The following is a 24,920-nucleotide window of genomic DNA, read 5'->3' on the forward strand; positions in this document are numbered from 1 at the left end:
CCTAAGAAAAATCTCCAAGACCAAATGGATTTACAAGTAGATTCTAGCAAACCTTTAAGGAGCAATGAATTACAAAAAAACATAAACTATTTGGGAAAATGGGCAAAAGAATTCTGACAAATTCCTTTGATGACACAAATGAGGTGCTGACACATAAACCAGAAATGGCAAAAACAGAGAAAGAAAACTATAGACCAATTTTCCTAAAGAATATTGATGACAAAAATTTTAAATAAAATACTAGCAAGGAGATTGCAATAATATATCACAAAGATCATACAGTATGAGCAGGTGAGATCTATATGAGGAATATAGGACTGGACCAATATTAGGAAAACTATAAGCATAATTGACCATATTCATAACAAAAACAACAAAATCATATGATTATCCTAGTGGATGCAGAAAAGGCTCTTGACAAAATGCAACACTTGCTGTCTTCCCATTAGCCACTGCCACAATGAGAGAAAGGGCAACCACCAAAGTACTGAAGATTAGTAAGAAGCTCTATGAGAGTAAAACAAAAGAAGTTTATTAATTGTTGGATAGTACTGGGAAATTCCTCTTCCAATCTAAAGACCAGATTATAGCAGGAAACCCAGATAGAAAAAATCACCTGGATGGAAAAGCTGCGATCTCAAATGAAATTATCTCAAATGAGCTGTATTTTTGAATTGTTACAGGAAGCAGGTATCAAAACTGCTTTCACCAAAAAATGTCATGAAACAGCTTTCATTGCACCTCAATATGAAATGATTCCAATTGAACTGATATGTAGAAGAATTACAACAGGTTCTTTTCTCAAAAGAAATCCTGGTGTCAAAGAAACATGCAAGTTCTGCTCACCTAAAGTGGAGTTGTTTTTCAAGGATAATGCCAACAATATCCACAGTGGTCTGCAGAACAAGTTATTGCTACAAAATGGTGTTTTGCTGCACTTAACATATGTCAGACTGAAGTGGATATTATAAGTCATTCCACACAGGCTAATTTTTAAATACTGGAAAAATCCTGGTTACCTCAGAATTGTACACTGGTTGACATGAAGATTGAATTTGGTGTAAATACAAAAGAAATTTTTCTTGCTGATGTTATTGGTAATGATTCCTGGTGGCTCTGGTCATGGTGATAGAACCAAAACAGAAAGACAAATAGTCATATTGGGACCTTGAGGAAATGACTCCTGAAGGCCTCCGGATGGTGAAGAAAGACTTTGAATGAGTTGCAGAAAGAGTGGAGTTGCTTTGAAAGGAGGAAAGTCTATGCAGAGTTGTAGTACTGATGGGCTCAACTTCTGACCTTGGTCATTGTGAAAAAATTAAGAAGGCTTGTGGAGGGGGACAGAGTCAAGATGGGGGCTGGAAAGCAGGGACTTGCCTAGGGCTCTCCCCCAGAACCCTCCAATACCTATAAAAATGGCTCTGAACAAATTCTAGACTTGAAGAACCCATGAAATAGCAAAGTGAAGCAGGGCTCCAGACCAGGACAGCCTGGATGTTCACTGGGTAAGGTCTATCACCCACGGAGCTGGAAGCCAAGCAGAGCAGAGCCCAGTGTGGGCTGCACCCAGACCAACCAGACTGGGAGCCAGGCAGAACAGGGCCTGGCGCCCTGAATCAGTGAACTGTGGCAGTTACCAGACTTCTCAACCTACAAACACCGAAGACAACAGAGAAGGTTAGTGGGAAAAGCTGCTGGGACAGAGTGAAAGGAGTTCCCCATTCAACCACTGCCCCAGGGGCAGCGGTGTGTGGTGCAGCTACAGAACTATATTTGCAGTTGCTTCCAGCCTCGGGCCCACCTGGTGGGAGGAATTAAGTGGAGGATCAAAGCAGGAGTGCAGAGCCAGCTTAAGATCTGAATCTTGTCCAGGCTGGTGGTTCTTGGGGCAGGAGGAGCACTGATGTGGCAGACCTTGCTGTATAGAAATAGCTCTGAAAACAACAGCAAAAACCCTTAAGCTTGGAACAAAGTACTCTATACTCTACAAGCAATCATACCCCGATGAAAAACTCAAGGGTCAAGAAGTTGTCTGGAAATTTGGCCAGGCAGCAAAAATGGACTCAGGTTGAGACTCAGACTTTGGACTCTTTCTTTGGTGAAAAAGAAGACCAAAACATACATCTAGAAGAAGTCAACAAAGTCAAAGAGCCTACATCAAAAGCCTCCAAGAAAAACATGAACTGGTCTCAGGCCATGGAAGAGCTCAAAAAGGATTTGGAAAAGCAAGTTAGAGAAGTAGAGGAAGAATTGGGAAGAGAAATGAGAATGATGTGAAGAAAACATGAAAAACAAGTCAATGACTTGCTAAAGGAGATCCAAACAAACACTAAAGAAAATAACACCTTAAAAAATAGACTAACTCAAATGGCAAAGGAGCTCCAAAAACCAATGAGGAGAAGAATGCCTTGAAAGGCAGAATTAACCCAATGGAAAAAGAGGTCCAAAAGACCACTGAAGAAAATACTACCGTAAAAATTAGATTGGAGCAAGTGGAAGCTAGAGACTTTATGAGAAATCAAGATATTATAAAACAGAACCAACGGAATAAAAAAATGGAAGAAAATGTGAAATATCTTATTGGAAAAACCACTGACTTGGAAAATAGATCCAGGAGAGATAATTTAAACATTATTGGACTACCTGAAAGCCATGATCAGAAAAAGAGCCTAGATATCATCTTTCAAGAATTATCTAGGAGAACTGCCTTGATATTCTAGAGCAAGAGGGTAAAATAGAAATTGAAAGAATCCACAGATCACCTCCTCAAAAAGATCCCAAAAAGAAAACTCCTAGGAATATTGTCACCAAATTCCAGAGCTCCCAGATCAAGGAGAAAATACTGCAAGCAGCCAGAAAGAAACAATTAGAGTATTGTGGAAACACAATCAAAATAACACAAGATCTAGCAAATTCTATATTGAGGGATTGAATGGCTTGGAATATGATACTCCAGAGGTCAATGGAGCTAGCATTAAAACCAAGAATCACCTACCCAGCAAAACTGAGTATCATGCTCCAAGGCAAAATATGGATTTTCAATAAAACAGAGGACTTTCAAGCTTTCTCAGTGAAAAGACCAGAGCTGAATAGAAAATTTGACTTTCAAACACAGGAATCAAGAGAAGCATGAAAAGGTAAACAAGAAAGAGAAATCACAAGGGACTTACTAAAGTTAAACTGTTTTGTTTACATTCTTACATGGAAAGATGAGGTGTATAATTCATGAGATCTCTATATTAGGGTAGCTGAAGGGAATGTACATATATTCACATATATATATATATATATATGCATATATATATATAATATATATGTACACACACACACACAGAGGGCACAGGGTGAGTTGAATATGAAGGGATGATATCTAAAAAAGAAAATCATATTAAGGGATGAGAGAGGAATATATTGAGAGAGGGGGAAAGGGAGAGATAGAATGGGGTAAATTATCTTGCATAAAAGTGGCAAGAAAAATCAGTTCTGTTGGGAGGGAAGAAGGGACAGGTGAGGGGGAATGATTGATTCTTGTTCTCATTGGATTTGACCTGAGGAAGGAATAACGTACACACTCAATTGGGCATCTTGCTCCACAGGAAAGAAGGAGGAAGGAGATAAAAAAGGGGGGATGATAGAAGGGAGAACAGATAGGGTGAGGAGGTAATCAAAAGCAAACACTTTTGAAAAGGGACAGGGTCAAGGGAGAAAACTGGACAAAGGGGGATAGGATAGGAAGAAGCAAAATGTAGTTAGTCTTTCACAACATGAGTATTGTGGAAGGGTTTTGCATAATGATACACATGTGGCCTATGTTGAATTGCTTGCCTTCTTAGGGAGGGAGTGGGGGGAGGGAAGAGGGGAGAGAATTTGGAACTCAAAGTTTTAAAAGAAGATGCTCAAAAAAAATTTTTGCCTGCAACAAGGAAATAAGATATACAGGCCATGGGGCATAAACATCTATCTTGCCCTACAAGAAAGTAAAGGAAAAGGGGATGGGGGGGAGTGGGGTTACAGAATGGAGGGCTGACTGGGGAATAGGGCAATCAGATCATATGCCATCTTGGAGTGGGGGGAGGGTAGAAATGGGGAGAAAATTTGTAATTCAAACTCTTGTGAAAATTAATGCTGAAAACTAAAAATATTAAATAAATAAATAAATGATTCGGGGAAAAGAAAACTTTGTTATATGGGATGGCTTTTGCAGAGGGAGAGGAAACACATTGGGGAAAACTGTAATAACATGGAAAATAAAGCACCAATAAAACATTTTTTAAAAACAAAAAAGGAGGCTTGTGGAAACTATGGAATTCCCTGTGAACTTCAGTAAAATCTGCCCATAAATTTCCAGATGAAACAATTCTGAGGTACCACCTAATACCTATTGGATTGGCGAAGGTGTCAGAAAAGAAAAATGACAAATGTTGGAGGGGATGCGGAAAAATTGGGACACTAATGCACTGTAAGCAGTTGTGAACTGCTCCAACCATTCTGGAAAGCAATTTGGAACTATATCCAAAGGGCTATGAAACCATGTAAATCCTCTGACACAGTACTATCACCATTAGGTCTGAATCCCAAAAAGATCAAAGAAAAAGGAAAAAAGACCTATATGTACATAACTATATATATAAAACAACTACATATAAAAACTCTCTCTCTCTCTCTCTCTCTCTCTCTCTCTCTCTCTCTCTCTATATATATATATATATATATATATGTATATATATATATGCATATATATATATATATATAACAACCATATATAACTATATATAAAACAACTATATATGTGCACATAGATAACTATATGCTATAATTATAGCAGCTCTTTTTGTGGTGACAAGGAATTGGAAATTGAGGGGATGCCCATCAACTAGGAAATAACTGAACAAGCTGTGGTATATGATTGTGATAAAATACTATTGTTCTATAAGATATCACAGACAAGAGGGCTTCAGAAAAACCTGAGAAGATTTATGTAAAGTGATACAAAGTGAAATGGGCAGAATATGAATATTGTACATAGTACCAGCAATATTGCAACAATGACCAACTATGAATAAATTTAGCTATTCTGATTAATACAATGATCCAAGATGATTCTGAAGGACTTATGATGAAAATGCTAACCAGCTCCAGAGAAACAATTGATGGAGTCTGAATGCAGATTGAAGCATAGATTTTTTCACTTTCTTTATTTTTCTTGATTTCTTTTAACATGGCTATTATTGAAATATATTTTGCATTATTCCACATTTATAATTGATATCACATTTATTTCCTCTTTAATGAGTGAGGTGGATGTGGGAGGGAGAAAATTTGTAATTTAAAATTTAAAGAAAATGAATGTTAAGATGAAAGGAAGGAAAGAAAGAAAGAAAGAAAGAAAGAAAGAAAGAAAGAAAGAAAGAAAGAAAGAAAGAAAGAAAGAAAGAAAGAAAATAAAGGAAAAGGAAAGAAGAGAAGAGAAGTGAAGAGAGAAGAGAAGAGAAGAGAAGAGAAGAGAAGAGAAGAGAAGAGAAGAGAAGAGAAGAGAAGAGAAGAGAAGAGGGATTTGAAATTATAGGACCTTAACTAGAATCCCAACTCTGCCACTTAACACCTATGTTACCCTGGGATAATTACTTCACCTCTTTGGACCTTATTTTCCTAATCTTTAAAATAAGGCTATTGGACTAGATGACTTCTAGGGTCCCTTCCAAGGAATACAAAGGGGAAATGGCTTTATAATCATTGTAATGAATGTAATCAGTGTTAAAGCTGTTTGTTGGAAAAGAGAGGCAAATTTACAATTAGTTTTACAATTTTAATTGATGTCTCCTGTTCTATTACACCTCTATGTTATTTTTCTCTTTCACTGTCTACTAAGCCATGGAAGAATTGATAATTAAATATTAGTAAATTAGTAAAATGTACCTATACTGATAAAACAAGGGGTCTTTTAGAGTATTAAGTATTATAGAAATTAAGTGCTCCAGAGAGTACATAGGCAGACATGTAGGCTTATGATTTCTAGATGCTACTATAACTTTCAGAATACTGTACTAAACAAAACAAATTGACTCAAGCTTGGGGTCAACAAGCTATATTCCACAGAAAACTTTTAGTCTGTCATCTGCTTTTGTATTACTAGATAAGAATAGTTTATTTCTTGCATTTTTTAAAAAAGTCTTCTTATATTTTAATATATAAAAAAATTCTTTCATCACAGCTATACAAAAACAGGTAGATATGGCTTTGGTCCATGGTATGAGAACCCATCATCTAGGTACAAAATATTGAATTAGATATGAGGAATTCTGAGTTTCTTTCCTCATCCAGTTGTCTTGACTTTGATACCTATAATGTATAACTATTCAAAAATAATTTTTTTATTTTTATTGTTGCTGTTTTTATCACAAACACTTGGGTAGTAAGTCCAAGGTTGGTGTAGTAGGCATTTATAAAAAGGTTGGATAAAAATAAGAGGAAAAAAGGAAGAGAATGACTAGAAAATCCAGATGGATTTTTTTTAGTGAGGACATTATGATCTTACCACATTACTCCTATGGAAAAAAAGATCTCAAGGCCTACCTAATTTTGTTGTGATTCTAGAGAGCTTGGCATTACAGCAAAGGATTATGCACTAAACACCATTACCTATGACAGAAAATAAGAAATTTTTTGTTTCCCATTTTGTTTCTTAATTTGCTTCATCTAGGCAGAAACATGAAAAGCACCTGTTCAACTTACTATAATCAATTATCCATTAATATTTGACTTAGAATATTCAAAAATATTCCCAGTAGTCTACCAATCTTCACAAATTCTCTCAGCATTCTGTATATACCTTCATCAATCTCCAGCTTTGTGCATGCTTTCTCAGCAACCTTTTTATCATTTGCATTTGATTTTTCCGCATTCTCTAAAGATAATAAATTGTTTAGGTATATGCAGCTCAAATAAATTGTTGGACTATGGCACCTGGTTTGCTTGTCTTCAATCTGGCTCTTCCCTTGCATAAGAAATAAAAATGATTAAGCTGAAATTGCAATGCTCTAGGTTAATTTTTCAACACTTGGAATACATAAAGAAGAACAATTAGTATAAAGGTTAGAACAAATGATACTGAACAACTCGATTTGTCATCCTCTGATGCATTTACAATGGGTGACATACTTCTGACAGGGATGTTAGATTAATATCCTTGTCATTTAAGGCCTCAGAAAGATTTTCAAATCCTAATTCCCAGGGCGGTCATGGGGTTGAGGATATACATGATGGGGTATATGTTAAAAATGTTTAGCATTACCAGAACTTCTTTCAAAGAACCTCTGGGTGCTCCTAGGTTAGGTGGATGATGGCAACAGTATCCAAAGCAGGATTGGCACTAGAGAGCATGGCAGTAGAAGACAGCATCTGTTGTGTTAATAAAACTTTCATACTTGCAAAGGTGGAAAAACTAATAGAAAAAAACTGATTCTACCAACAAAAAGCGAGTTGTTGCTGAGTTAGAAATAAGGGTGGAAGGAAAATGATTAGGACACATTAGAGTTTGTGATTCAGTAAGAGAAGAAAGGCAGCGAGGTGGCACAGTGGATAGAAGGCCAGGCCTGGAGTCAGGAAAACCTATGTTTAAATCCAGCCTCAGATACCTACTAGCTGTGTAACCCTGGACAAGTCACTTGCCCTCTGTTTGCGTCAGTTTCCTTATCTGTAAAAATGAGCTGGAGAATGGCAAACCATTCCATTATCTCTACCAGAAAAACCCAAAATTATGTCACAAAGAGATAACAACAAGAGAAGAAAAGCCAGGCCTAGTCTGACCCTAGATTTGGGGAGAGGAGATTTCACAGTTAAGATAAATAATAAGTAGGATACTAAAGAATAAATTTATAGACAGCAAGACAGTCTAGTAGAAGTAGAAAGAGCTCAGAGAGGAAAATATGAAGATATAAAAGGAAAGATTTCAATGAAAAGGAAAAAGTGATCTATAGCATGCTTTCTAGAGGCCATTTTTCAGTTTGCAGTTCCTTCAAAAAACAGTTCATATGGTTTAATTACATATTCGTTGCTCAAAGGCTTCCATTGAGGGCCCACTAGCCCCTGAGTAGTGCCTTACAATTTGGGACAGCTGTATTTGTTAGGAAGCTTTTTCTTACATGAAAACTAAATTTGCTTCTTTGGTATTTCTATCTATACCCCAAATTCTGCCCTCTGGGGCCAAGCAAAACAGTATAATCTTCCTTTTCGATAACATCCTTTCTAACATTTAAAGAAAACTAGGATTTATCCCCTAAGTTTTTTTTAGTGACTTGGATAAATGCATAAATATCAAATTTGCATGTAATGCAAAGCCAAAAGGGTTAGCTAACAGATTGGATGACAGTCAGGATTCAAAAAAATCTTAACAAGTTAGAACAATGGATTGAATCTGATAAGATGAAATTTAGTAGGAATATCTATAAAGTTCTGCACTTTTGTTCAAATAATGAAATTTGCAAGTATAGGGGGAAAGGAAGAGGACAAGGAATAAGTACATAGTAAGCACCAACCATGTGCCAAATACTATGTTAAACACTTTTAATATATCTCATCTCATTCTTACAAAAACCCTGTAAGGGGTACAATATTATCTTCATTTTATAGTTGAGTAAACTGATGCATACAGAAGTCAAGTGGCTTGTCCAGAGTCACACAGTTAATAAGTGTCTGAGGCAGGATTTGAACTCATATCTTCCTGGCTCCAGGCTCTAACTACTCTGCCACCTAACTGCCCTAATGTATGGGGAAGACATGGCAAGTTAATACTTTGCCTAAAAAAAATAATTAGGGAGGTTTTATGGACCACACATTCAATTTAAGTTGCTTGCATGATATGGAAGCCAAGAAAGCTAATGAATCTTAGGCCTCATTAAGAGGTGTAGGGATCAAGTCTAGAGAGGGCCACTGTACATAGCCCTGGCCAGATTGGATCTGCTGTATTAAGTTCAGTTTGGAGTACACCATTTTACGAAGGATATTGATAATCCGGGGAATATCTAAAGGAAGGCAACCAGGATTGCAAATTCATGATCTATAAGGATAAATTGAAGGAATTGGGAATTTCAGGCTATAGGAGAAGAAAAATGACAAATGTTGGAGGGGTTGTGGAAAAATTGGGACACTAATGAACCGTAAGTAGTTGTGAACTGCTCCAACAATTCTGGACAGCAATTTGGAACTATACCCAAAAGGCTATAAAACCATGTAAATCCTTTGACCCAGTACTATCACTGTTAGGTCTGAATCCCAAAGAGATCAAAGAAAAAGGAAAAAAGGTCTACATATATACAACTATATATATATAAAACAACTACATATAAAAACTGTCTCTCTCTATATATATATAATATATAAAACAACCATATGTAACTATATATAAAACAGCTATATATATATGCTATAATTATAGCAGCTCTTTTTGTGGTGACAAGGAATTGGAAAATGAGGGAACACCCATCAACTGGGAAATAATTTAAACAAGCTGTGGTATATGATTGTGATAAAATGCTATTGTTCTATAAGATATCACAGACAAGAGGGCTTCAGAAAAACCTGAGAAGATTTATATGAAGTGATACAAAGTGAAACTGGCAGAATGTGAATATTGTACATAGTACCAGCAATATTGCAACAATGACCAACTATGAATAAATTTAGCTATTCTGATTAATACAATGATCCAAGACAACTCTGAAGGACTTATGATGAAAATGCTAACCAGCTCCAGAGAAACAATTGATGGAGTCTGAATGCAGATTGAAGCACAGATTTTTTCACTTTCTTTATTTTTCTTGATTTCTTTTAACATGGCTATTATTGAAATATATTTCACATTATTCCACATTTATAATTGATATCGCATTTATTTCCTCTTTAATGAGTGAGGGAGATGTGGGAGGGAGGGAGAAAATTTGCAATTCAAAATTTAAAGAAAATGAATGTTAAGATGAAAAGAAGGAAGGAAGGGAGGGAGGGAGGGATGGAGGGAAGAAAGAAAGAAGGAGGAGAAGAGAAGAGATGAGAAGAGAAGAGAAGAGAAGAGAAGAGAAGAGAAGAGAAGAGAAGAGAAGAGAAGAGAAGAGAAAAGAGAAGAGAAGAGAAGAGAAAGAGGGATTTGAAATTATAAGACCTTAACTCGAATCCCAACTCTGCCACTTAATACCTATGTTACCCTGGCTATTGGACTAAATGACTTCTAGGGTCCCTTCCAAGGAATAAAAAGAGGAAATGGCTTTATAATCATTATAATGTAATGTAATCATTGTTAAAACTGTTTGTTGGAAAAGAGAGGCAAATTTACAATTAGTTTTACAATTTTGATTGATGTCTCCTGTTCTATTACACCCCTTTTTTCTCTTTTACTGTCCACTAAGGCATGGAAAAATTGATAATTAATTATTAGTAAATTAGAAAAATGTACCTATCCTGATTGATAAAATGATGGGTCTTTTAGAATATTAAAGTATTATAGAAATTAAGTGCCTCCAGAGAGTACGTAGGCAGGCTTGTAGGCTTCATGTCCAAATATAAAAAGTACGTACGAGAGAAATTGGAGAGAGAGAGAGAACATGAACAGCTGCAGTGCTCAGTAAAGTCTTCATGTGCAAGGTGACATTTGAGTAGAACATTAAAGAAAACAATGGCATGTAAGAAACAGGGGTGAGAAGGGGTTACATTTCAGGAATGAGAGAAAGCCAACCAAGGCATGGTGATTAAAGGTGGAATTTCCCATATGAGGAAGAGCAAGAAGATTAGTTGGACTGGACCATAACGTGCACGAAGAGGAATTAATGTGAATTTACATTGGAAAATGTAGGTTGAGGTCAGGCTTTGAAGGGTTTTAGAAGTCTTGAAGAGGTATTTATACAGGATGACCCTGAAAGTCTTCACATAGGCAGTTTCACATTATTAAACTTAAAGCTGCCCCAACTTTTGGGGACAACTTTTATTTCTTCCCAGAGGCAAGAGAGGCGTTGGTCCTGGGTCTTTTATTCCTTAACTTGTTAAGGTGCCAAGGTAATAATTGATATTCTTAGGTGTCTTAGAGTTCTTATGTATGCTATTCCAGAAACTATACCTGTACCAGAATTGTAATAAGTTGCTTCAATGGAAAGTCTTCAAAATTTGTGGCAAGAAGAGCTGGGTTCAAATCAAGGTTACTACTTATAGAAATTTTGATTTCATTTGGCTTGGCCAATGTTCCCTGTTCTTTATCATTCTTTATCTGTAAGATGAAGGGGTCAAAGGAAGTGCCCTTTAAAGTCCCTACCAGCTAAATATGTTATTTAAATAAATGATGGTGATGAATTGATTCAGATCTGGGCTAGACTTGCCTTTCTGAATGTTATGAGGAGCCGCACTGTGTCTGATTAAATGTCCCTAGAGCACGGCATGTCATGACACACATCAAGCATATCAAACATTAGTTAGACATAGCATGGCATCTCTTATGTTGTTTTGAGATCACAGCTCCATCCTTGTGGCTTTCAGTTACCCAAAGAAAATAAGATTTCATGATCAACAAGAGGAACAGAACTGTAGATTGCAAATTTAATAAGACTTTGCTTCTACTATAAAACTGAGTCATTTCTTTCTAAACTAAGCCTTAGCTTAATCTCCCCAAATTGTCTTGAATTTCAAAATTATATAGTTGTAATTAAAATCCAATTATACTTTCTTCATCCTTTCCAATACTTCCTGGTGCCATTTCTACATATGCTGAAAAGGCTATTCAGATATGTAACAGATTGGGCAATTGCTTTAATGTTCCTTCAAATGGAAAAGAAAAACTGGAAAAAATCTGTCATTTTCTATCTTAAAAAAAAAACAGCTGGTCCTTATATGGTTCTGTGTACAATATAATGCAAATTAAACATTTGCACTTAATTGAATAAAAATATTGACACACTTCTGGAAAATCTGAATCAAGCCATTAAAAATTGAAGGGCTACCAGGCCACTATGCACCACCCCCACCCCTTTCCCTTCACCTCCACCCATAGAAGAACATGTTTCAAAAAATAAAAGAAGAGAAAAGGAGAAAGCCAACCCACTTTTTGATTCTCAGCTGTGGTATCCATTAAGCTGTACATATTCTTCACTCGAAGTTCCATAAAGTTATGCATTGGTGGATTTACTTGAGCCCCAGGGATCTTGATTACTTAACATTTTTCTGTGTTCTGTCTTATCTGCTACATTTTAGGGGGAATATTTTTTCTTTGAAATGAACAAAATAGGAGTCTAATTAAGAAGCCAGAATTCAGGACTGAAATCATTTCTCTGTGTAATTATACTTGCAAGAAGATCCCTCAAATTATCAGTGAATCAAAGCAAAAGCAGAAAACATTCATGCTGATGCTGATTTTTTAACCCTAACAAAAACCTGGAATTTAGATCCTCAATCACAGGTCAGTTGTTATCAAAACATACTTTTTAAAAATTTTAAATACCAATATTAAGACTTAAAATATTGTCATTTAAATAATGACAACTTCAAATAATATTCAAAAGAAAAAGAAATGCCCTACAATACTGACATAATGATCATAATGAATCTTCTTGAACTCTGAAAATAAAACTGAAAGACTACTGGGTAAGATGATGTGAAAGCCAGAGCTAATGCATAGTAAATAGCTGCAAATGATCCCAGAAAAACCAATCATAAAGAAATGTGAGAAGTAAGCCATCCACCTAGGTCAAACTTGGACATGGAGACAAACATTCAGAGGAAGGGAGAAGTGTTGGACCAGGAAAGCCAGAGCCAGCTCAAATAAACAGGAAGTAGAGAAGGCAGGGAGAAGTTAATGCTTGAGAAACTGGAATAATCTCAGGTAACCTTGACTGAACTCAACATGATGGTAAGTAGGGAGTGGCAAAGGGGAGGAGGAGAGCCTACAAATAGACCTGAAGAGAGACAGGGCTCTGAAAAAGGGCATTACAAACCAGAGCCAGTTCTAATACTTGAGCACCTGAAGCCAGATTCTGGTCCTGACTTGTTGTAAAATAATAAGCAGATGACAAAACCACCCTCTTCCACTGCCATAGCTCACTATGCAGGGACACTGAACCTGGCTGTGTAGACCTCAGAGAACTGGGAGCCCATACCAACTATGTATGTACCTGGACACAAGGGCTAACCACTTACATTTTAAAAGAGACAAAGAACAGATTAATGAATTAGAAATGCATCTTCTCTTACTTCTAAGGCTAGCATTTCTAATATAATATTGAATAACAGAGGTGATGAAGGGCATCTTTGTTTCATCCCTGATCTTATTGGGAAGTCTGCTAGCTTATCCCCATTATAGATAATACTCATTGATGGTTTCAGATAGACACAGTTGTAACATCAATGTTACTAGCAGCTGTTGTGGGGGTGAAAGACCAACAACAAAAGCACACAGGAAGGCTGCTAGCACAGGTTCTTTGATCTGCTTTTCTAAGGAAAGCAACTTTAAGGAGTTAACAATCTTTCTTTAATTAAACATACATAATCATTCACTTAGTTCAGAAGGAAAAGCCAGCACCCTGAACTTTAGAGAGAATACAAACAAAAATTACAAACATATATTATATAAACAGAGCAAATAACACAAACCAGTCTATCCATAGTAATACATAGTTACCAGAGAAGCACCAACATCTGGTTTTTTTCAAAGCTGGGGAGCTCCTTAACAATGGCTACACAGAGTCTCATCTGGTCAAATCACACAACACTTTTCCAGTGAGTGAGAGCCCCAAACAAAATGCTAACCTCTGAGTTCATATACCCTGTTCAGGATCAAAAGGCATCACAACCATTGGACTCAAACCTATGTGAACTAGGTTTTCCTTGACTTAAAAGCAGGTCATCAAAGACTCCCAATTTAATCAAAGAAACAAAGGCCAGACTCATCAAAGCCACTTGTTTACAACAATGCTCAAAAAGAGGAAACTGTAAAAAAGTCCCACCCTAATTACCAATACAATAGCTTATCATTTTAAGGAAACTTCATTTATTCCCATGTTTTCTAGTGTTTTTAATAGAAATGAGTGTTTTATCTTGTGAAAAGCTTTTCCATTTATGTATGAGATAACCATATTATTTTGTTGGTTTTGTTATTGATAACATCAATTATGCTGTTTCTAATATTGAACCAGCTCTGCATTCCTGCTATAAATCCCATCTGGTCATAGTGTATGATCCTTGTGATATCTTGCTGTAATCTCCTTACTGGTGTTTTATTTAAAATTTTGGCATAAATATTCATTAGGGAAATTGATTTATATTGGTCATGTTGACTCTGGTTTTGCTCTTCCTGATTTAGGTATCAGCACTATTTTTGTGTTGTGAAAAATTTGGTAGGATTCCTTCCTTGCCTATCTTCTCAAATAATTTATATAGTTTTGGAACTAGTTGTTCTTTAAATGTTTAGTAGAATTCATTTGTTAATTCATCTGTAGTGAGAGTTTGTTCAGTTTTTTTTCCCCTAAGATAGGGTTATTTAATTATTCTATTTCCTCTTCTGCTAATCTGAGCTATTTATAAATTTGTAAATATTCATCCATTTCACTTACATTGTCAGATTTATTGGCGTATAATTAGGTAAAATAGCTTCTAATGAGTGTGGTAATTTTCTCTTCATTGGTACTGAACTGAGTCTTTTAATTTTTGATACTGGTAATTTGGTTTTCTTTTTTTTTTTTAAATCAAATTAACCAATGACTTATCTGTCCTATTGTTGTTGTTGTTTTTCATAGCTCCTACTATTATTTGTTAGTTCAATGGTCTTCTTGCTTTCAATAGTATTAATCTCTCCTTTGATTTTCAGGATTTCCAACTTGGTTTTTAGTTGGGAATTTTTTATTTGTTCTTTTTCTATTTTTTAATTGCAGGCCCAATTCATTGATCTGCTCTTTCTCTATTTTACTGATGTAAGAATTTAGATCTATAAAATTTCCTCTAAGTACTATCTCAGCTTCATCTCACAAATTTTTGAATGTTATCTCATTGTTAAGATTCTCCTTCATGAAATTCTTGATTGGTTCTATGATTTGTTCTTTGACCCACTCATTATTTATGATTAGATTAATTAGATATTAGTTAATCTTTGTCTCCATGGCTCTTTATAAAATGTAATTTTACTGCATTATGATCCGAAAAGGATGCATTTAATATTTCTGGGGGTTTCTGGCATTTGGTTGTGAGGTTTCTATGCCCAGACAAATGGTCAATTTTTGTGTACATGCCATGTACCAAAGAGAAAAAAAATATATTCCTTTTTATTCCCAATCAGTTTTCTCCGGAGGTCTATGATATCTAACTTTTCTAAAATTTATTTCATCTCCTTAAATTCTTTCTTGTTTATTTTGTGTTAGATTTATCTAGCTCTATAAAGGGGAAGTTGAGGTCCTCTATTAGTATAGTTTTACTGTATTTCTTTCTGTAACTCGTTTACTTTTTCCTTTAAGAATTTGGATGCTATACCACTTGGTGCATATATGTTTAATATTGTTATTACTTCATTGTCTGCAGTATCTTTTAGCAAAATGTAGTTTCCCTTATTATCTCTTTTATGTGGATCATTTTTGCTTATACTTTATCTGAGATGATGATTGCTGCCTTTGTTTTTTTTTTTTTGTTTGTTTGTTTTTGTTTTTTTAACCTTAGCTGAAGCATAAGAGATTTTGCTCCAGTCCCTTACTTTTATTTTATGTGTCTCTCTGCTTCAGGTGTGTTTCTTGTGAACAACATATTGCAGCATTATGATTTCTATTGTACTATGCTCTCTGTTTCTACTTTGTTTATGAGTTTATTCCATTTACATTCACAGTTGTGATTTCACTCCATCCTATTTTCCTCCTGTCTCTCTGTCTCTGTCTTTCTCTGTCTCTGTCTCTCTCAGTCTGTGTGTGTGTGTGTCTGTCTCTCTCTCTCATTTCACCCTGTCCTTCCTCAAAAGCTTTTGCTTCTGACCACCATCTCTCTTAGTCTGCCCTCCCTTCTATCAGCCACCACCCTTTTCTCTTATCCACCTCCCCTCCTACTTTTCTTGTACTCAAATATCTTCTTTCTGGCTGCTTGCAGTATTTTCTCCTTCATCTGGGAGCTCTGGAATTTGGCGACAGTACTCCTAGGATATTTCTTTTTGGGATCTATTTGAGAAGGCGATCGGTGGATTCTTTCAATTTCTATTTTGCCCTGTGGCTCTAGAATATCAGGGCAGTTCTCCTTGATAATTTCTTGAAAGATGATATCTAGGCTCTTTTTTTGATCATGGCTTTCAGGTAGTCCAATAATGTTTAAATTATCTCTCCTGGACCTATTTTCCAGGTCAGTGGTTTTTCCAATGAGATATTTCACATTGTCTTCCATTTTTTCATTCCTTTGATTCTGTTTTATAATATCTTGATTTCTCATAAAGTCACTAGCTTCCATTTGCTCCAATCTAATTTTTAAGGTGATATTTTCTTCAGTGGTCTTTTGGATGTCCTTTTCCATTTGGCTAATTCTGCCTTTCAAGGCATTCTTCTCCTCATTGGCTTTTTGGAGCTCTTTTGCCATTTGAGTTAGTCTATTATTTAAGGTGTTGTTTTCTTCATTATATTTTTCAGTATTTTGGGGGGTCTCCTTTAGCAAGTCATTGACTTGTTTTTCATGGTTTTCTTGCATCATTCTAATTTCTCTTCCCAGTTTTTCCTCTACTTCTCTAACTTGCTTTTCCAAATCCTTTTTGAGCTCTTCCATGGCCTGAGACCAGTTCATGTTTTCCTTGGAGGCTTTTGTTGTAGGCTCTTTGACTTTGTTGACTTCTTCTGGCTGTCTGTTTTGGTCTTCTTTGTTACCAAAGAAAGATTCCAGAGTCTGAGACTGAATCTGGGTGTGTTTTCGCTGCCTGGCCATATTCCCAGTCAACTAACTTGACCCTTGAGTTTTTCAGCGGGGTATGACTGCTTGTAGAGTTAAGAAAACTATGTTCCAAGCCTTGGGGGATGTGCTACCTCTGCCACCCCAGCACTCCTCCTTCTCCAAGAACCCCCAACCCGGACTAGACTTATATCTTCAGTAGGCTCTTCACTCCTGCTCTGATTGGCCACTTAATTCCTCCCACCAGGTGGGCCTGGGGCCAGAAGCAACTGCAGCTGTAGTTCTGTAGCTGCCGCACCTCCTCTGCCCCAGGGGCAGTGACCCAACCACGAACTCCTTTATAAACCCTGTCCCCAGAAGCTTTTCCCACTACCCTTCTCTGTTGTCTTTGGTGTTTGTGGGTTGAGAAGTCTGGTAACTGCTGCAGCTCATTGATTCAGGGTGCTAGGGCCTGCTCCGCCCAGCTCCTGGTCTGATGGGTCCACACAGCCCATGCTGGGCTTGGCTCTGCTCCACTCAGCTCCCAGCTCCGTGTGGGATAGACCTCACCCAGACACCATCCAGGCTATCCTGGGCTGGAGCCCTGCTTCCCTCTGCTGCTTTGTGGGTTCTGCAGTTCTAGAATTGGTTCAGAGTCATTTTTTATAGGTTTTTGGAGGGGCTCAGTGGGGAGCTCACGTTAGTCACTGCTTTCCAGCCACCATCTTGGCTCTGCCCCACCCCCCCTACTTTTCTTTAAGGTAATATACATTTCTATACCCAACTGAGTGTGTCTTATTCCATCTTTGAGCTCATTCTGATGAGAGTAAGGTTCAACATTGCCTGTCACCACTACCCTGTTTTCCCCTCCACTGTAAAAGCATTTTTATGTCTATTTTATGTGAGATAGTGTATTCTATTCTACCTCTCCCTTCCCCTTCTCCCAGTACATCCCTTTTTCTCACCCCTTTATTTTTGAGTATCATTCCATCAGAGTTAACTCCCACTCATGCTCTCTGTCTACATATACTTTTTCTAACTGCGGTAATTATGATAAAGTTCTTATGATTTACAAGTACCATCTTCCCGCTAAGGAATGTAAATAGTTTAAGCTTTCAATTCCTTATGATTTCTCATTCTTGTTTACTTTTTATGCTTCTCTTAAGTCCTGTATTTGAAAGTCAAATTTCTATTCAGCTCTGGTCTTTTCATCAGGAATGCTTAAAAGTCCTCTATTTTGTTAAATATCCATTTCCCCCCTGGATAATTATAGTCAGTTTTGCTGGGTAGGTGATTCTTGATTGTAATCCTAGCTCTTTTGCCTTCTGGTATATCATATTCTAAGCCCGCCAGCCCCTTTAATATAGAAGCTGATAAACTTTGTGTTATCCTGACTGTGGCTCCATAGCATTTGAATTGTTTCTTTTTGGCTGCTTGCAGTATTTTTTTCTCTTTACCCAGGAGCTCTGGAATTTGGGTATAATCTTGGGACCTTTCATTTTAGGATCTCTTTCAGTAAGTGATCAGTGGATTCTTTCAGTTTCTATGTGACCCTCTGGTTTTAGGATGTCAGGGTAATTTTCCTTGATAATTTCTTGAAATATGATGTCTAGGTTCTTTTGATTGTGGCTTTCACTTAGTCCAGTAATTCTTAAATTGTCTCTCCTAGGTATATTTTCTAGGTCAGTTTTTTTTTGATGAGATATTTCACATTTTATTCTATTTTATTTCATTCTTTCGACTTTGTTTTATTGTTTCCTGGTATCTCATGAAGTCATTAGCTTCTACTTGTCAATTTTCATTTTCAAGGAATTATTTTCTTCAGCTAGCTTTTGTATCTCTTTTTCCATTTGGACGATTTTAATTTTTTAGTCAGTTTCTTTTTAATTAGTTCTTCTCTTCCAGTGATGTTTTGTGCCTCTTCTAGAATTTGACCTATTTCATTTTAAGATGTTATTATCTTTAATAATTTTTGCTTCTCCTTTACCAACCTTTTGACTCTTTTTTCATTTTATTCTTGTATCACTTCCATTTCTTTTCCCAATTTTTTCTCCATCCCTGTTATTTGATTTTTAAAGTCCTTTCTGACCCCTTCCAGGGCCTAAGACCAATTAACATTTTATGTTGATGCTTTGCACGTAGCTGCTTTGATTCCATTGTCTTCTTCTTAGTTTGTGTTTTGATCTTCACTGTCACCATGGTGACTTTTTGTGGTTAGCTTTTTTTTTGTTTCTTTGCTCATTTTTCCAGCCTATTTCTTGACTTTTAACTTTATATTAAAGTTGAGTTCTACTCCTCTGGTGGAGCAGGCACTATCCCAACCTTTAGAGTTGTTGTTCTGCTGTTTCAAGAGCTAGTTTTGGAGGTCTGTAAGTTTTCAGTTCTTCCAAGGTAATATGATCTAAGGAAATGTGTGTTCACTGCTCTCCTGTTCTGTGCTCTTGTCTGTGAATGACCACAAGCACTCTTTTCTTTCCTCAAACTTTGACCAGAGTCCCTGCTCCTGCTAGTGCTCCTCCTTGCCCTGGAACTGTGACCCAGAATTATATATGAGCAATGCAATAGAATCCTACTTGCAGTGCTTATAATATCCTCCCGACCAGCAGTCCAACGCCCTTACTATGTTGAGCTAAGATCTTTGGAAACCATGACTCCCACCAATTCAATTGCCCCCAAGACCTGCTGTTGGATTCCAGGTGAGGCCTGTGCTGATGGTGAGCTGAAATGCCTTTCACTCCCAGCCCGGTGAGACTGACAATCTTCTAAGTTGTCTCAGCCTGGAAAATTGTTTCACCCTGTCATTTTGTTGGATCTGTCACTCCAGAATTTGTCCTGAGGCATTATTTTAACATTGTTCTGAGGGGAATTTGGTAGAGGTCAGGTGAGTGCCTTTTCTTGGCATCGTGGCAAATAAAAATTATTTTAAAAAGAAAAGAAAACTGATAGTTTTAAATTTAGTGACTTCTAAAAATAAAAAAAATGAATATTCAAATTGGGCTAGTTTCATAAATACAAAATCAAATAGAGAGTATAGTTGCCATTTATCCAGAGTTTGGGGCTTTAATTATCTGTACATTGGGTAAAATGTTTTTACCTATGAAATTGCCTTTAATTCTTCACTTTACTCTGTGTTCGCTCCAGTAGAAAGTAAACTCTGCATGCGTAGAGACTGTTTTTCATCTTTTTTTTTTTTGGTCATAACTCTAGAACCTAGAATAGTGCCTTCTACATTTACAGTAGGCACTAAATAAATGCTTTTGGATTGAAAGATTATACATATTTATGTTTGCATGATCTATAAATGTTCAGTGCATCATTAATTTGGGTGAACTGAATATTTTAATTATTTTCTTGTATACTAGAAATATAATGTGATATATTAAACATTATGAAAGGTGGAAGAATTAGTATTGCTATTAGCTTCTTGGTTATCACTTATTTCTTAATACCTTTTAATTCTCAAGTATGTAGTCATTTGCTTTTTGCTTTGAATTATTTATATTCTTAACTGGAATCATTAATAAAACAACATCTCATTAGGCTATTATCCTTTACTAAAGGTACTTGGTTCACACATAAAACTCATTTTAGCTTTTCAGCAACTGTAGTCTTAAATCTTTCTTTAAAATAATATTTATGGAGTAGATTTATATGAAGTGGGAGGGAAAATGGGTCAGCTGTCTTTAAAACCAATGATGTTTTAAAGACTTAAATCAAAATGAAATGTACAATTACATTTTCTACTTTTTATTCTAACTTCTCTACCTACTTGATATGGGAGATCTAGGGACTATGTAATAAATGGATCAACAAATAGGCTAAATCTTAACTATGATTAGAAGAATGCCCATATATTCCTATATCAAGGTCAGCAATTCTGTGTACAGCCATAAATTTCCTGCGCAGGGCCTGCCTTATAGATAAATAATCTTCTAACTTCCTATTGCTGTCTAGGGCATCACTATACTTACAACAATTCAAGATCACAACCTTGCTGTTATCCTCAACTCCTCACTCAAACTCACCTCACATATGCAATCTGTTGCTAAATATTGTCATTTCTACCTTATTATCATCTTTGACCCCAACTATTACAATAACTTTCTAATTGATCTCCCTACCTCAGATGTGTTCCTGTTCCCATCTCTCCTCCAAGGTGTTCTTCTTAAAGTATGTTCAGCCATTTTCACTTCTGCCCTAGTCTTTGTGATGCCATTTAGGGTTTTCTCAACAAAGATACCAGAGTGGTCTGCCATTTCCTTCTTCAGCTCATTTTATAGATGAGGAACTGAAGCAAATGGGGTAAAGTGATTCACTTGGGGTCACACTAGAAAGTGTCCCAGTAAGTGTCTCAGGCCAGAGTTAAGCTCAAGAAGATGAGTCTTCCTGAGTTCATGACTTCAGACCTAGGAAATATGTCTGATTAAGTCATTTACCCACCTACTGAGTAAACTTCAGAGGCTCCCTGTTATCTACAAGATCAAATATAAAGTCCTATTTTTGGTATTTAAAGTTCTTCCCAATCTGGACCCTTTACCTTTTCGGTCTTCTTTCATTGAGCTCTCCTCTATATTTTCTAGGATACTTCTACACCAGTCTACTTGTGGTTCTTCTATCATGACATTCCACTTCCATTCTTCATATATTTGTACTTGCAATATTTTCTCCTTAACTTGGGAACTCTGGAATTTGGTTCTTTTTCAAGAGGTGATCAGCGGATTCTTTCAATTTCTATTTTACCCTCTGATTCTAGAATATCAGGGCAGTTTTCCTTGCTAACTTCTTGAAAGATGATGTCTAGGCTCTTTTTCAAGTAGTCCAGTAATTTTTAAATTATCTCTTCTGGATCTGTTCTCCAGGTCAGTGGTTTTTCCAATGAGATATTTCACATTGTCTTCCATTTTTTCATTCCTTTGGTTCTGTTTTATAATATCTTGATTTCTCATAAAGTCACTAGCTTCCACTTGTTCCAATCTAATTTTTAAGGTGGTATTTTCTTCAGTGGTCTTTTGGACCTCCTTTTCCATTTGGCTAATTCTTCCTTTCAAGGCATTCTTCTCCTCATTGGATTTTTGGAGCTCTTTTGCCATTTGAATTAGTCTATTTTTAAAGTGTTATTTTCTTCAGTATTTTTTGGGTCTCCTTTAGCAAGTCATTGACTTGTTTTTCATGATTTTCTTGCATCACTCTCATTTCTTTTCCCAAATTTTCCTCTGTTTCTCTTACTTGATTTTCCAAATCCTTTTTGAGCTCTTTCATGTCCTGAGACCAATTCATATTTTTCTTGGAGCTTTTTGATATAGGGTCTTTGACTTTGTTGACTTCTGGCTGTATATTTTCATCTTGTCACCAAAGGAAGATTCTGTAGTCTGAGACCTTTTACCCCACTTGCTCATTTTCCCAGACAATTAATTGACTTTTGAGCTTTTTGTCAGGGTATGACTGCTTTCAGAGTGAAGAGTGCTTTGTCCCAAGCTTCAGAGGTTTTGTGCTGCTGTTTTCAGAGCTACTTCTATTCTGAGGTGGTATGGTACTCCTCTCCTGGCCTGTGCTCTGGTCTGTGAGTGAAGGTACTCTTTTCTGCCATGTAACCACCAGGATGACTCCCTCTCCACAGTCACCATGAAGCTCTGCCACACTAGCATTCCTCCTTCCCCAAGAACTGCCAACAAGAACCATGACCCAGATCCAAGCAGGGCAAAGCAAGAGAACTTTGCCTCAGTGCCAGCAAATCTCTGCACTCCCACTTTGATCAGCTGCTTGATTCTTCCCACTGTGTGGATCTGGGGCCGGAAGTAGCTGCCTCTGCTGGTGCTGCCGCTGCAGCTGCACCACCTCCACCACCCCTGGGCTGCAACCAGACCATGCACTTCCCTCACTCAGATCTAGCAGTTTTCCCACTGACCTGCTCTGTTGTGTTTAGCATTTGTGGGTTGAGAAGTCTAGTAACTGCCCTGAGTCCTGCTTGTTTCCCTCTGTTATTTTGTGGGTTCTATAGCTCTAGAATTTGTTTAAAGTCATTTTTACAGGTATTTGGAGGGATTTGGGGGAGATCTTAAAGAAGTCCCTGTTTTCAAGCTACCATCTTGGCTCTACCAAGAAAAAGTTTTAATAGGGAGATGAGATCACTGGGTAAGGAGTGGATAAGTATAAGGAGAAGAAAAGTGAGGGGCTCTTGAACTGTAAGAACAGGAGCTCCTAAAATAAATGATTTGATTCCTAAGTTTACCTAGGACTGGCAGGTAATGCATGCACATGCAGGAGTGAGTGCAGTCAGAAAGCTAGAGACCCTGCCCTCTGTGGAAGACAAACCTAGGGTGAGAATAGAGAGTTGAATGGGTCATTAAAATTCATAGTTGTCCAACCTCTCATTTTATACCTGAGAAAACAAAGGTCCAAAGTTAAATGACTTGCTCAAGTTCACATAGATAACATTGACATTTCAGGCATTTTAGCTCTATGAGATAAAATGCTATTTCCAAGAAAGGTGATGTTAGGTATCAACCAAAGAGGAGGTTATTTTTGAGCAGGAAACTGTGTCTCTAAACTATGAGATTCACTCAAATAAATATAATTATAGATGTAGTGCTTGCTATGTGTAAAGTACTGCGCTTGGCAGTGATATCATAGAAAAAGCACAGGATTGGAGTCATTCAAATCCCAGATATATTCTTAAGTGCCTGTGTGATCTTGGACAAGATATTCAATATTTCTCGGTCTCAGGTTTTTCATCTGGAAAATTCAGGGTTGAAGTAAGTCACCTCAAAGGACAGAGTACCCAGCCTCAAGTCAGAAAGTTCAAGTCTAGCCTCTGAGAGTCAATACCTGGGTAAGTCATTTAATTTCTGTCTGCCCCCATTTCCTTAACTGTAAAATGGGGATAATAATAGCACATACCATTTAGGGTTGTTGAGAGGATCAAAAGAAATAGTGTTTTTAAAGTACTTAGCACAGTATCTGGCACACAGTAGGCACTTAGTAAATGCTTGCTCCTCTCCCCTCGCCTCCCCGCAAAGATTTCTTCCAGTTTTCAATATATGATATGATGATCCTACTTCCAACTTGTTGGTCACCTCCTACTTTCTGTACCTGTGAGTGAAGGTATACTTACTAACTTGTCACATAATCGAGTAAAAGATGTGGATAAAACAGCTCAGGTGGATAGAGCAAAATATTGCCTTAAAGCCTTGCTAGTAACAAAGATTTTCCCATATATACATGAAAAGTATAGAAGATCATCCCAAAGACAGAACAGAGATGACCTTTTTCAAACACCCTCTGATCATTAATGTCAGGCAAGGCACAAAAGAATGAGGTATTTGACACTGTCATGGAAGACATCCCGGGTAGAGTCCAGGTGGAAGAGGGATTCCATACACAGCAGGAGTTTTTATCCTTTTGTTTCTGTGTCACGGAACCCTTCTCAGATTAATGTTTTCAAATGTATAAAATGGAATACAGAGGATTATTTTTGTTATTGATCAGTTGTTTCCATAATGTCCAATTCTACAAGACCCTATTTGGGGTTTTTTTTAGCAACAATGTCAGAAAGGCTTGCCAGTTCCTTCTCTAGCTCATTTTACAGTTACGGTACAGTTACAGTTTACGGTTAAGTGACTTGCCCAGAGTCACACAGCTAGTAAGTGTCTAAGGCTTGATTTGAACACATGAAGAGAAGTCTTCCTGATTCCAAGCCCAGTGCTCTATCAATTTCACCACCCGACTGCCCAGATAGGATTATAAAGACAATCAATTACATTGAAATATAGATATTAAAATTTTTTTACGTATGCAGGCCCCAGTTTAAGAGCCTCTGGTATAGGTGATGAAGTAGTACAGGTGTTCCACTTTGCAAATGACATTATATTGGTTGCATGAAATCTCAGAAAAATTCAGGGCCTCTTAGATGAGATTCATAACTGTTCAGAAGAGTTTAGTCTTATCATGAATACAGGGAAAAGCAAGTGGATGAAGAATTCCTATTCTCCAGATCATGACATGGAGGGAGATGAACATTGTATGGAGCTCATTCATAGCTATTTGATCAGACTCTACAAACAGGCAAAGTGGGC

General features: G+C 36.9%; 1 pseudogene; it reads left to right on the plus strand.

The window, feature by feature from the left end:
* The first annotated feature begins 460 nt into the window (after nt 1–460).
* Nucleotides 461–24,920, plus strand: part of LOC118839854 — a 45,077-nt pseudogene continuing 20,617 nt past the window's right edge.

Source organism: Trichosurus vulpecula, chromosome 1 (genome assembly GCF_011100635.1).
Source record: "Trichosurus vulpecula isolate mTriVul1 chromosome 1, mTriVul1.pri, whole genome shotgun sequence".
NCBI classification, from domain to species: domain Eukaryota; kingdom Metazoa; phylum Chordata; class Mammalia; order Diprotodontia; family Phalangeridae; genus Trichosurus; species Trichosurus vulpecula.